This window comes from Notolepis coatsorum (assembly GCF_963971535.1).
Source record: "Notolepis coatsorum genome assembly, chromosome: 14".
NCBI lineage: Eukaryota > Metazoa > Chordata > Actinopteri > Aulopiformes > Paralepididae > Notolepis > Notolepis coatsorum.
Genome location: NC_140178.1, coordinates 20,588,537 through 20,602,949, shown reverse-complemented (window position 1 = coordinate 20,602,949; position 14,413 = coordinate 20,588,537). Strand labels below are relative to the sequence as shown.

At 49.2% G+C, this 14,413-nt stretch overlaps 1 protein-coding gene across 1 annotated transcript in view; it reads left to right on the top strand.

The window, feature by feature from the left end:
* Positions 1 to 14,413, top strand: part of LOC311240746 (thyroid hormone receptor alpha) — a 149,368-nt gene that overhangs the window by 112,944 nt on the left and 22,011 nt on the right. The gene's annotated exons all lie outside the window — the stretch shown is intronic.

Genomic DNA, 14,413 nt, shown 5'->3' with positions numbered 1-14,413 from the left:
CAGGAGTTTGGCCATATAGCTACCACGTGTAGGAAGGGGCTGAGGTGCGCTAGGTGTGGCGGGGAACATGAATATGGGAATTGTGGAGAGGGAGTGAAGCCGAAGTGCTGTAGTTGTGGTGGGGAGCATAGTGTAGCGTTTAGGGGGTGCGAGGTGATGATGAAGGAGGTCGCGGATCGGAGAGAGAGAAGGGAGGGTAAGTTGACGTATGCTGGGGCGGTTAGCAGGGCAGGACAGGGTAGCCAAGAAAGGGTGCAGGGGGTTGAAGGAGGGCATTTGGCAGTGAGGGTAGAGCAGGTGGAAAGAGAGAGGGGAAGGGAGGAGAAATTAGGTATTGTGGCCTTTGTGGCAGGGGTAGTTACTGGTATGGCAGAGGCTAAGGGTAGAACAGAGATGGTGAAGATGATTGTTAGGATAGCGGTTCAACATCTGGGATTGGAAGGTCTGGACTGGAAGGAGGTGTATAGTGAATTGGCTGAGGGGGCTGCGAGGGACAAGGCTGCGAGGGACAAAGCAGCCCAGGATAAGATAGCAGGGGGCAAGGAGGGTCCCGCGGAGGGGGGCTCAGGCAGGAAGTAGCAGCAGTAGCTGCACTCCAATGGACAATGTAGTTGATGACGGGGTCCAGTAGAAGGAGAAAAAGAAGGTGAAGAAGGAGAAGAAGGAGAAGAAGAAGAGCCCATAAAAAGAATTGCGGAGGGCAGTAATACGCCAAGATGCGTCTACTCTGCCGGAAATTAAAATAAGAAGAAGAAGAAGAAAGAGTCTTTTTACATCTTCGACCAGACTGGAGAGGACCGAACAGAGGACTGAAGCCAGGAGCCCACCAGCGGATATGAGGTTCCCACATTGCAAAGGAGACTTCATGTGTCGAGTCGGCGGTGAATTTGGAGACTGGGAAAATACAGTTTTCTTACCTTGTAGTAGTATTGACCGGAATACTTAGGAAAGTAGATTTAGGATCACTTCTGTAAAGAGAGACTTAGCAAATAAACCATTTGGATAACTTTACTTTACACTGTGGACATTGCTTTTCTTTACCCACGGGCGTACTACTCACGAGTAAGTCATTTGACCAGTGGAAGGGAGGCCCGGCCGTCACAATTATCAATAATCAAATAGGATCGATGCAACGTAAAAAGATCGATTCATATTGCGATACTCTTATTTTGAAAATCCGGCGACGGCGACGTCATATCCGCCCCGCGCCCACTGTTGTGAAACTCCTGTATCCGGATCAACAGCACAGCAGTAGCGTCTAGAACGTCACTAGAGCAAGACTAGTGTGCCTATTCTGTGACCCAAAACATGTCCCTGCTGTTTTATTCTGCAACGGGTCCAATGCATCTAACCTGCTTTGCAATCCTCGCCACTCCATTATGCCCACGTCGCGTTAAAGCTATTATTGTAACGGCCATATGAGTGTTTTGGTTATTATTATTATTATTATTGTTGTGAAGGGCCAGATTAAACCGAATATATATATTTATTTATATATATATATTTAATTGTATTTGTATATTCTCTAATATTCCCTGATATCCCTTGTATATTCCTTGTACAATATGCATTGAATATCCATTCTAGCCTACTGAACATCCCATAATAGTCTCCATTCTACTATTGGTCAAGACCTTGGTGCCAGGCTGCCATACCCCTCAGACCCAGTTCAAACGTACCGCTTGACATGTACGAACAAGTCCTAGTTCCGCGTAGGAATTTGGCTACCGCACCACTAATGGGACTATTTGTTCATAGTGCGTATATATACTGCGCTACTAAAGTAGGACTTTCTTTTCAGTCCAGTTTCTTACCCTCCAATAGAGTCACAGACGTAAAGCCTCCCCGCGACGCCACGTGTGGGAGTAAGGCCAAGTTCGGCCTACCATCGGTATTGAGACATCGTGTATATTAATATTTGAATAGTCATATTTGGCACTATATCGTCGAGTTGGACGTAGTCTATTAAGCTAATAATAGTCTGTTAATATATAGTGCTTCGTGCGGTGAGAATACTACCGTAGTCAGTACCCCATCGTTTCGGGCAGAGAACTGGCTGCTTACCCAGGGTGGTTGACCCTATGTGAAGCTGCACCCGAGGAGCCCCAGAGCCAACGAGCGAGTGGACCTGTATACCGGATTATTCTACCGACGACAGCCCGCCTTCCCAGGCACGGATTATGCTTTGGATACTTTGATTATTCCATGGATAAAGACCCCCGACACTGCCGTGTGTTGGAAACCCCCCCCTGGAGAGGACGCAAGGTGAGGAGACGCTCTGCAAGATGAGGTCTCTTCACGTCTCTCCCCCGTGGACCGGAGAGAGCCGGCCCACAAAGAGTCCACCTGCTTTCATCTGTGGTCCAAGGATCGCCGGCGCATTGAACGGCACTACAGTGGGTTCACCTGGGATACCCTTGGCCGGACGAGGCAGCTGGATTCTACCCCCCCCCCCCCCCTCCTACTCCTGTCGGCTTACAAGCGACCGGATTAACCCCCTCTAGTGTATCCAGCCTATAATCATTAAAGTATCATTGCTGTTATTCCTTAACTATTCCAGGTCGTATATTTACCACCTGCGCCTTCAGAGATTGGACATTTTCTATTGATATACCGACGAATACTCCTTGCCATAAAAGTGCATACTATTTCAATTCATAAATGTAATTAAGTGATTAAGTGCTTATTCTACACACCATCGCTGTGTAGGAAATAAAGACCTGTTTCTAATTCGTACATTTGTGTTGGATCCGTTTCATCTACGTGAGAGTGTTCATGATAATATATTTATGCCGTGTACTGGGTGGCCGAATATTAAGTACAAAGGTAGTGGTAGTAAGTATCATATCTAGTAATACAGTCAGGGAATTGTACCCCTCAGTTACAATTGGTCCTTCGAGCCGGATGGTAATTAGTGTAATATTAATATAGTGTTATTAATATTGAAATGGCCTATGATGAACACTCCACGAAACGATCCTCCTAACCAACGCCCGCAGCGCGAACGACGGCTCCCTCAGTACTTAGAGGCTTACGCTGTCAGTCAACAACCTAGTCTTCTACTAACAGTAAACGCGGTAAAACTAGAAAGTAAAAGTATGTCTAACCCCAACGCCCAGACTACCCCGACCATAGAGGCCCCTACGGGCTCTAATGTAACTGACCAAGTTCACGGTGGGGACCAGTGGGAACCAGACATGACTTCACACCCCGCCAGTACTGAAGAAGTAGTCCCCGATGAGTCCCGGGAGGAATACAACGCTACCGAGAGAGAACTCGGCACGGAAGAAGACGGGGAGAGCACCGTGGAGATAGAACTCCAAGGCTCCGCAAGGAGTACCCCGAGGGAAGGCTCCCCTATACAACCGCCTTCTCCCAGCGAGGCAGAGAGGACCCTACAGCAGGCCTTCCTCATCAGCCTGAACGCCGCTGCTGAACGCGACCGACTGCAGATCCAGCAGCGAAGCGAACACGAGCAGATACGTCTAGAAATAAGACGCATTCAGATGGAAGAGAATGTGGCCCGAGAACGAGCCGGTGCTCAACGGGACGCAGCGCGCGACAGACAGCAGTCGCAACTAATAGAACAGCTGATCAGACGGACAACACCCTCTCCCTCCGCCAGAGGCTCCAGGAACTCGTCTAGACACACCTCCAGGGCGGCATCCCCTAGCCGAGTAAACAACCCTGAACTTGACCAACAGACAAGGTCTATACCCCCCACAGACCACCTCCCCCCACCGGTCCAAGCGAGACCTAGCAACCGGGAAGGAGCAGCATATCCTGTGGAGAGGCTAAACCAGAGACTACAAGCACTGGATGACCTCACTGAAGACGAAGAGGAAGAAGAGGAGAACCACGCCCGAAGACAGCACAGTACTCTACCGGACCAGGAGGTCCGGTACAGCCCAGGCTATACTCCCGCGGAGCTGCGCTACAGACCCCCGACTCTATACCCGGGTGAGCACGACGCACGACCCGCACCGAGGAACAGCACCTGGACAAGCGGGCCATGGTACACTGCCGGTACCAGCCCATACCAAGGAGCGGGAGGAGACTCGCCTAGGAGGCCTCTCCCCCAACGCTCGCCGATGTATCCACAGTCAGCGTCATACATTGGCACGCCTATGGTACCCGACTTCACCCAAGAGAACCGGGCCCAGTATACAGAACTCCGCATGTGTCTGGAGACCATGTTGGTGGATGTATTGGATGAACGCCACAAATACGCCATCCTACTGCAGCACTTAAAGGTACCCCGCGCACATAATATAGCGCTCGCCTACGCGACTTCCACCACCCCATACACAGCAGCGCTGGTAGCATTGGACCAGAGGTATGGGCGCATATGGGATTACGTGATCCAGGAGATCCGACACATCGACCGCTTACCCCCAGCAATAGACAATCGAGCACTGGACGGCCTGTCCATCAGAGTGCAGTCCCTGGTAGGGATGTTGGGAGCGCAAAGAGAGAAGGGGAAGTATGAACTTTACGCCAACTCAAATGTGGAAAGGATTCTGGAGAAGCTGCCGCCCGCTCGTCAGGAGCGCTTTAGGCGGCAGAGGGACCACAGAGACCCGAATGGCCCCGAACCGAACCTCCTCGATCTAGCAGACTTCCTGGCGAGAGAAGTCAGCAGCCTACGGCTAGATACATTCGGACGGAGCACCCCTGGCTCCAGAGAAGGAACCAGACGACTAAATGATGGAAGAAGATCGGTGACTGTGATGCACCAATCGGAGTCAGTACCGAGCAGCAGGAGCCACAGTACCCCCTCCAGAACGGAGAAGTGGAAGATAGTGTGCCCCTACTGTGAGAAAGAACACTGGCTAGCGCAATGTGACTCCTTCCCCAAGCTGAACGCGGAGGAAGCAGGTCAATGGATAAAGTCCAACAAGCGCTGTTTTCGCTGTGCGCGCTCACACATGGCAGCCGAATGCCGCTTAAAGAAAAGGTGCACCAAGTGCGATGGAGCCCATCTGGACATACTTCACGACAGTAACAGACGGCGCCCTTCACCTGCACCATCCAGCCGCAAAGCGAGCGTCATGTACATCGATCCCGCCAGCAGCAGTGGAGCCCGAGTACTCCTAAAAGTAGTGCGTGTGACACTAAGCTACCAGAATAAAGTCCTGGACACTTACGCCGTCCTCGATGACGGGTCAGAGAAGACCCTGCTGCTCGCCTCCGCTGCGGCCCAGCTAGGGCTGCGGGGAAGCGAAACCCAAATGACAATTCGGACAATAAGACGAGATTTGAAGACGATAAAGGGCGAGAATGTCTCATTCTCTATCGCAGCAAGCGGCCAGCCTGAGCGACGGTACCAGATTGCAGACGCTTTCACCAGCCAAGAAATAGGACTGTCGCGGTACACATACCCCGTCGCCAAGCTGATGGAGAAATATGCACATCTGCGCAAGTTACCGATCCCGCTCATAGACAATGCTATGCCGACCCTGTTGATAGGCTCCGACCATGCAGACCTCATTGTCCCGATAGACCGGGTTCATACCGGACCCAGAGGCTGCCCTGCAGCAGTCGAGACCCGTTTGGGATGGACTCTCCAAGGCCCGCTCGCCAAATCTCTCAACCGAAGTACAGCCACTAGATGTCTCCACTCCCGAGTCACAGAGGGAGAAACCGCACTCCTGCAACACGTAGAGCGGCTATGGACCCTGGAACAAATGCCCTTTAAGAACGGAAAGAAAGACATTCGCTCTAAAGATGACATTTACGCAATTCACCTCCTCGAGACAGGGACCAAGAGAGTCCCGGTCAACGGCGTGTTGAGATACGCCACGCCACTCCTGCGGCGAGAAGGAATGCCTACTTTCCACGCCAAGACAGACGCCATAGAACGGTACCTGCTGAACACGGAGCGGCGCTTAGCCAAGAACCCCGCCCAAGAGAGTGTATACCGCGCTGAGATTGAGAAGCTCATCACAGCGGGACACGTCACAAAGATGGACATTAAAGAGGCTGACCAGACCACTGAATCGTGGTACGTGCCCCACCACAAGGTCCATCACAACGGTAAAGACCGCATAGTATTTAACTGCAGCTACCAGATCGGATCCCAAAATCTGAATAAAGAGTTACTGCCCGGTCCCACACTCGGCCCCTCCCTACTCGGCGTTCTACTCCGCTTCCGCCAGGAAAAGGTGGCCATCAGCGGGGACATTAAAGGAATGTTCCTGCAGGTGAGATTAGTAGAGGCGGACAAGCCCCTGTTACGGTTCCTATGGAGAGAGAAGCCAGGAGATGAGCACCCAGCCATCTACCAATGGGAAGTCCTCCCCTTCGGAACGACGTGCAGCCCCTGCTGTGCGACATTTGCACTACAGAAACATGTAGCAGAGGACCCAGCAGCGGACGAAGAGGTCCGACACAGCGTAAAGAACAGCTTCTACGTAGACAACTGTCTACAAAGCCTTTCAACCCAGGAAGAAGCCGAGGCTCTCCTGATTAAACTCCGCGCCTCATTGATCAAAGGCGGCTTTGATCTCAGGCAGTGGGCCAGCAGCGATCCGCAAGTACTGCGCAGCCTCTCCTCCGAGGACAAGGCAGCCAGCAGCGAGACCTGGATGGCTACAATCCCGGGAGAAGCCCAGGAGATGACCCTGGGATTGGTGTGGCGATTCAAAACAGATTCGCTTCACTACAGACACAAGCCCCTGACTACGGAGCAGGGAAGGCCGGCGGCGGCGCCGACCACCAGACGGAGTGTGTACACAACACTCGCCCGACAATATGACCCGCTAGGATGTATTCTACCGTACACCACCAGGGCAAAAATGATTGTACGAGCATTGTGGGACAAGGACCAGGGCTGGGACGACCCCATTCCCGCACACCTTGCCTCCACCTGGAGAGAGTGGGAGATGGAGCTCCACTCACTCCCAGGCGTTAATATGCGCCGAAGCTACTTCCCACCCACGGTGAGGCCAGAGACATGTAAAATGGACTTACACATCTTCAGTGACGCCTCAGAGGTCGCATACGGATCAGTAGCCTACTTGCGGGCCCAAGACCAGGGGGGAGAGATCTACACAGCATTTGTCCTCGCCCGCTCGAGAATAGCCCCACGCAAGCAACAATCTATCCCACGTCTAGAGCTCTGCGCAGCCCTAGCCGGAGCGCACCTAGCCACGCTCATCCAACGTGAGCTCACCATACCGGTGTCTAGAACAATCCTGTGGTCAGATTCCACGACGGTACTCGCCTGGATCAAATCGGACTCATGCAAGTACAAAGTCTTCGTGGGAGTCAGAGTCACCGAGATTCAAGACTTAACCGAAGAGTTAACCGGAGAAACAGAGTGGCGCTACGTTGATACAAAACAGAACCCAGCTGACGTCATCACCCGGGGGATGCCCCTGGATGACCTCACCCGTCGCAATGTCTACAGTGACGGCCCCGCATTCCTAAGACTCCCGGAAGGACAGTGGCCCATGCCTATCCCGAGGGAAGCAAGTCCAGAGGAGGTGGAAATTAAGAAGTCTGTGTTCTGTGGATTGAGCACCGTAGCCTCCACCGACCCTAACATAAACGATTGCACGTCCATAAAGAGTGCACAACAAAGAACATTCCTGCGGTACCACCCGGAGTGCAAGTCCCCCGCTGATATGTCAGCAGCTAACTACGAGGAAGCAGAATTGCTTCTACTGCAGCGAGCCCAGAGAGACTCGTTCCCCGATGAATTGGCCTGTCTACAGGGAGGAAAGCCCGTCCCATCCGACAGCAGATTAATTCACCTGGCCCCCGAGAGCGACGCTCACACCCTCATCAGAGTGGGTGGTCGCCTACGCAGAGCCCCCAATCTACCGGATGACATTAAATACCCGATCGTATTGAACAGCCGACACAAGGTCACAGAGCTGATTATAAAGAAATACGATGAGGATGTACATCACGCAGAAGTCCTAATGACAGTCCTCACGGAGATTGAGGGAGTACTTAACTCGAAGCCCCTCGGATATGTCTCCAGTGATGTGGCGGATATCGACCCAGTTACCCCCAACACACTCCTGATGGGGCGGCTAGATCCTGCATTACCCCAGACAATGTACCGGCCTGAAGAAGCGACCGGCCGACGAATGTGGAGGTACAGCCAAGTATTAGCCGACAAGTTTTGGAACAGTTTCCTACTGCACTACCTACCGTCTCTACAGACCCGCCAGAAGTGGGTAAAGGAGAGAGACAATTTGACAGAAGGAACAGTCGTCATGATTATTGATCAATCACTGCCCGGAGCTATGTGGCCGGCCGGCCGCGTAAGCAAAGTGATCACCGGTGCCGACGGCAAGGTCCGAGCAGCTGAAGTGCTCGTCCAGGGTCGCACTTACACCCGTCCCGTGGCAAGGCTCATAGAACTGCCTCGACTCCCAGACACAATCGATGATGACCATGACCCTACAACCCTATGACTTTGTGAAGTTGACTGACCCCTACAGCAAACCCTTATGTGTAAATAGACAACGCGATTAATCTGTCTCTGTTTAACTGATTAGGTCTGGGACCTATTCAGGGGGTGGCTGTTGTGAAGGGCCAGATTAAACCGAATATATATATTTATTTATATATATATATTTAATTGTATTTGTATATTCTCTAATATTCCCTGATATCCCTTGTATATTCCTTGTACAATATGCATTGAATATCCATTCTAGCCTACTGAACATCCCATAATAGTCTCCATTCTACTATTGGTCGAGACCTTGGTGCCAGGCTGCCATACCCCTCAGACCCAGTTCAAACGTACCGCTCGACATGTACGAACAAGTCCTAGTTCCGCGTAGGAATTTGGCTACCGCACCACTAATGGGACTATTTGTTCATAGTGCGTATATATACTGCGCTACTAAAGTAGGACTTTCTTTTCAGTCCAGTTTCTTACCCTCCAATAGAGTCACAGACGTAAAGCCTCCCCGCGACGCCACGTGTGGGAGTAAGGCCAAGTTCGGCCTACCATCGGTATTGAGACATCGTGTATATTAATATTTGAATAGTCATATTTGGCACTATATCGTCGAGTTGGACGTAGTCTATTAAGCTAATAATAGTCTGTTAATATATAGTGCTTCGTGCGGTGAGAATACTACCGTAGTCAGTACCCCATCGTTTCGGGCAGAGAACTGGCTGCTTACCCAGGGTGGTTGACCCTATGTGAAGCTGCACCCGAGGAGCCCCAGAGCCGACGAGCGAGTGGACCTGTATACCGGATTATTCTACCGACGACAGCCCACCTTCCCAGGCACGGATTATGCTTTGGATACTTTGATTATTCCATGGATAAAGACCCCCGACACTGCCGTGTGTTGGAAACCCCCCCCTGGAGAGGACGCAAGGTGAGGAGACGCTCTGCAAGACGAGGTCTCTTCACGTCTCTCCCCCGTGGACCGGAGAGAGCCGGCCCACAAAGAGTCCACCTGCTTTCATCTGTGGTCCAAGGATCGCCGGCGCATTGAACGGCACTACAGTGGGTTCACCTGGGATACCCTTGGCCGGACGAGGCAGCTGGATTCTACCCCCCCCCCCCCCCTCCTACTCCTGTCGGCTTACAAGCGACCGGATTAACCCCCTCTAGTGTATCCAGCCTATAATCATTAAAGTATCATTGCTGTTATTCCTTAACTATTCCAGGTCGTATATTTACCACCTGCGCCTTCAGAGATTGGACATTTTCTATTGATATACCGACGAATACTCCTTGCCATAAAAGTGCATACTATTTCAATTCATAAATGTAATTAAGTGATTAAGTGCTTATTCTACACACCATCGCTGTGTAGGAAATAAAGACCTGTTTCTAATTCGTACATTTGTGTTGGATCCGTTTCATCTACGTGAGAGTGTTCATGATAATATATTTATGCCGTGTACTGGGTGGCCGAATATTAAGTACAAAGGTAGTGGTAGTAAGTATCATATCTAGTAATACAGTCAGGGAATTGTACCCCTCAGTTACAATTATTATTATTATTATTATTATTATTATTATTATTATTATTATTATTATTATTATTATTATTATTATTTCGAATAGAAGGATATGATTTATCGGTGTAAGAGCCAAAAGGCTGCATAGATTTCGGTTATTATATTATAGGAATGTTTAATATTGATTGGATTTAGTTAAAGTCATTGAACCGTCGTATTTGTCATGATAGAGCCTCCTGGCACCTAGAACCTTCTAGAACGTTGGGGGGCGATGTCATGGTAGAACATGCTAGAGCGTAAAACATTCCGGACTTACTGTATGACATCATGATAGAAGGTTCTGGAACATTCGTAAAGGCTCCGAATGACGTCATAAACCGAACATTCTAGAACCTTTGGTTGCCTATATAAATCGAGCACGCCTGCAGAAATTCTGGTGGCGATGAGATGGAGGGTCCCCCCTCTTGGGGGGGCCCTCCAAGAGAGGAGATGATGTTTGTATTGTGATTGTATGACAAGAGGAGCAGAGAAGAAGGAGACAGAGACGATAGAAATGTGTTTTGAAGAAGAGGAGTGTAAACTTTCTCAAGTGTGGGCGAAGCAAGAATTGTGGAGGGCAGTAATACGCCACGATGCGTCTACACTGCCGGAAATTCAAATAAGAAGAAGAAGAAGAAGAAGAAGAAGAAGAAGGAGAAAGTGTGAGTTGAAGAGGCCTAAAGATGGCACTCCACTAGTGTAGTATAAGAACTGAGGAGGGAAGAAATACGCCAAGAAAGAAGAAGAAGAAGAAGAAGAAGAAGAAGAAGAAGAAGAAGAAGAAGAGATCATCAAAAGAAGTGCGGAGGGCAGTAATACGCCACGATGCGTCTACACTGCCGGAAATTCAAAAGAAGAAGAAGAAGAAAGAGTTTTTTCACATCTTCGACCAGACTGGAGAGGACCGAACAGAGGACTGAAGCCAGGAGCCCACCAGCGGATTTGCGGTTCCCACATTGCGAAGGAGACTTCATGTGTCGAGTCGGCGGTGAATTTGGAGACTGGGAAAATACAGTTTTCTTACCTTGTAGTAGTATTGACCGGAATACTTAGGAAAGTAGATTTAGGATCACTTCTGTAAAGAGTGACTTAGCAAATAAACCATTTGGATAACTTTACTCTACACTGTGGACATTGCTTTTCTTTACCCACGGGCGTACTACTCACGAGTAAGTCATTTGACCAGTGGAAGGGAGGCCCGGCCGTCACAATTATCAATAATCAAATAGGATCGATGCAACGTAAAAAGATCGATTCATATTGCGATACTCTTATTTTGAAGCGACGGCGACGTCATATCCGCCCCGCGCCCACTGTTGTGAAACTCCGTGTATCCGGATCAACAGCACAGCAGTAGCGTCTAGAACGTCACTAGAGCAAGACTAGTGTGCCTATTCTGTGACCCAAAACATGTCCCTGCTGTTTTATTCCGCAACGGGTCCAATGCATCTAACCTGCTTTGCAATCCTCGCCACTCCATTATGCCCACGTCGCGTTAAAGCTATTATTGTAACGGCCATATGAGTGTTATTATTATTATTATTATTATTATTATTATTATTATTATTATTATTATTATTATTATTATTATTATTATTATTATTATTATTATTATTATTATTATTTCGAATAGAAGGATATGATTTATCGGTGTAAGAGCCATAAGGCTGCATAGATTTCGGTTATTATATTATAGGAATGTTTAATATTGATTGGATTTAGTTAAAGTCATTGAACCGTCGTATTTGTCATGATAGAGCCTCCTGGCACCTAGAACCTTCTAGAACGTTGGGGGGCGATGTCATGGTAGAACATGCTAGAGCGTAAAACATTCCGGACTTACTGTATGACATCATGATAGAAGGTTCTGGAACATTCGTGAAGGCTCCGAATGACGTCATAACCCGAACATTCTAGAACCTTTGGTTGCCTATATAAATCGAGCACGCCTGCAGAAAGAGTCTTTTCACATCTTCGACCAGACTGGAGAGGACCGAACAGAGGACTGAAGCCTGGAGCCCACCAGCGGATATGAGGTTCCCACATTGCGAAGGAGACTTCATGTGTCCATCTTCGACCAGACTGGAGAGGACCGAACAGAGGACTGAAGCCTGGAGCCCACCAGCGGATATGAGGTTCCCACATTGCGAAGGAGACTTCATGTGTCCATCTTCGACCAGACTGGAGAGGACCGAACAGAGGACTGAAGCCTGGAGCCCACCAGCGGATATGAGGTTCCCACATTGCGAAGGAGACTTCATGTGTCAATGATAAAAAAAAAAAAAAATCTAACCCCGACTAACCTTACTGTCATGCACTTGTCCTAATAAACTAACCTACACTGTAACACGCAACACTTTGATGAACATTGTTACTCAGCTGATAGAGTTATACCCTTCTTGCTGTCTTGTCGCACAGAACTTGTAAGTCGCTTTGGATAAAAGCGTCAGCTAAATGACTAAATGTAAATGTAAATGTAAATGTGTCGAGTCGGCGGTGAATTTGGAGACTGGGAAAATACAGTTTTCTTACCTTGTAGTAGTATTGACCGGAATACTTAGGAAAGTAGATTTAGGATCACTTCTGTAAAGAGAGACTTAGCAAATAAACCATTTGGATAACTTTACTTTACACTGTGGACAGTGCTTTTCTTTACCCACGGCGTACTACTCACGAGTAAGTCATTTGACCAGTGGAAGGGAGCCCCGGCCGTCACAATTATCAATAATCAAATAGGATCGATGCAACGTAAAAAGATCGATTCATATTGCGATACTCTTATTTTGAAAATCCGGCGACGGCGACGTCATATCCGCCCCGCGCCCACTGTTGTGAAACTCCTGTATCCGGATCAACAGCACAGCAGTAGCGTCTAGAACGTCACTAGAGCAAGACTAGTGTGCCTATTCTGTGACCCAAAACATGTCCCTGCTGTTTTATTCCGCAACGGGTCCAATGCATCTAACCTGCTTTGCAATCCTCGCCACTCCATTATGCCCACGTCGCGTTAAAGATCGAAGATAACGTTACATTAGCGTAAGCTAACAAGCTAACCCAGAGCCATAGGCAGAGAGGAGTGGGGAGTGGGAAGGAGGGTGCATTCTCGGGATAGCCCCACTAACAGGATCTGGCCGGTACTGCACCCAATATGCCTTTTCCAGCCAAAATACAGCTCTGTGACAGTGAATAGGATATTAATATCGGGAAAAAAAAGAAGAAAAACGAACCAAAAACAGTGAACAGGAGGTCTATTTGTATTAAAAACAATAGATTGTTTTTCATTTAAATGTCTGGAAGAGCTCAAAAATAAAAATGTCAAATGATATTTCCATTGCCTTTTTTTTTGTTGATTTAAATGTTACTGATTGTGTTAAATGGGCATATAATATCGTCTCATATCGATCGCAGGCACCTGAATCGAATCGTATCGTATCGTGGCAGACTGTGTGATATCGGATAATATCGTATAGTTGTCCAAAGAATCGACATCGTATCGTATCGTGATGAAACTGGTGATTCCCACCCCTAGCAGCTAGTAGCTAGTCGTTTACATTTAGTCATTAAGACACTTTTATCCAAAGCGACTTACAAGTTCTGTACAACAAGTCAGCAGGAACGTACTCGTTGCTATGCTAGGAAAGCCAAGCCACTGTGTACACGAGGTACTACGGCCTGCTCTCTGTGGCCACCCGAGGTACTACGGCCTGCTCTCTGCACTTCAATGACTTTGCGGGAAAAGGCTCAGAGCGGCTCTGGTGCAAGTTAGGAATAGAAAGTAGAACGAATGGAAGTGTGGCTTTTGGAAGAATATCACGTGTCTCTGCGATCTCCCTATGAAGGCAAATCATAATGACATTTTAATCGTCACCGATCTAAGATCGTCATATTGTCCACCGCTACTTGGTATCTAATCATGTGTGAACCCTACCCTGCTTTGACCCGAACCTTGACCTCATTGGACCTCACGCCGGGGTCGTGGACCTAACCTTGACCTCACTGGACCTCACGCTGGGGTCGTGGACCTAACCTTGACCTCATTGGACCTCACACTGGGGTCGTGGACCTAACCTTGACCTCATTGGACCTCACGCTGGGGTCGTGGACCTAACCTTGACCTCATTGGACCTCACGCTGGGGTCGTGGACCTAACCTTGACCTCATTGGACCTCACGCTGGGGTCGTGGACCTAACCTTGACCTCATTGGACCTCACGCTGGGGTCCTGGACCTAACCTTGACCTCATTGGACCTCACGCTGGGGTCCTGGACCTAACCTTGACCTCATTGGACCTCACGCTGGGGTCCTGGACCTAACCTTGACCTCATTGGACCTCACGCTGGGGTCGTGGACCTAACCTTGACCTCATTGGACCTCACGCTGGGGTCCTGGACCTAACCTTGACCTCATTGGACCTCACGCTGGGGTCGTG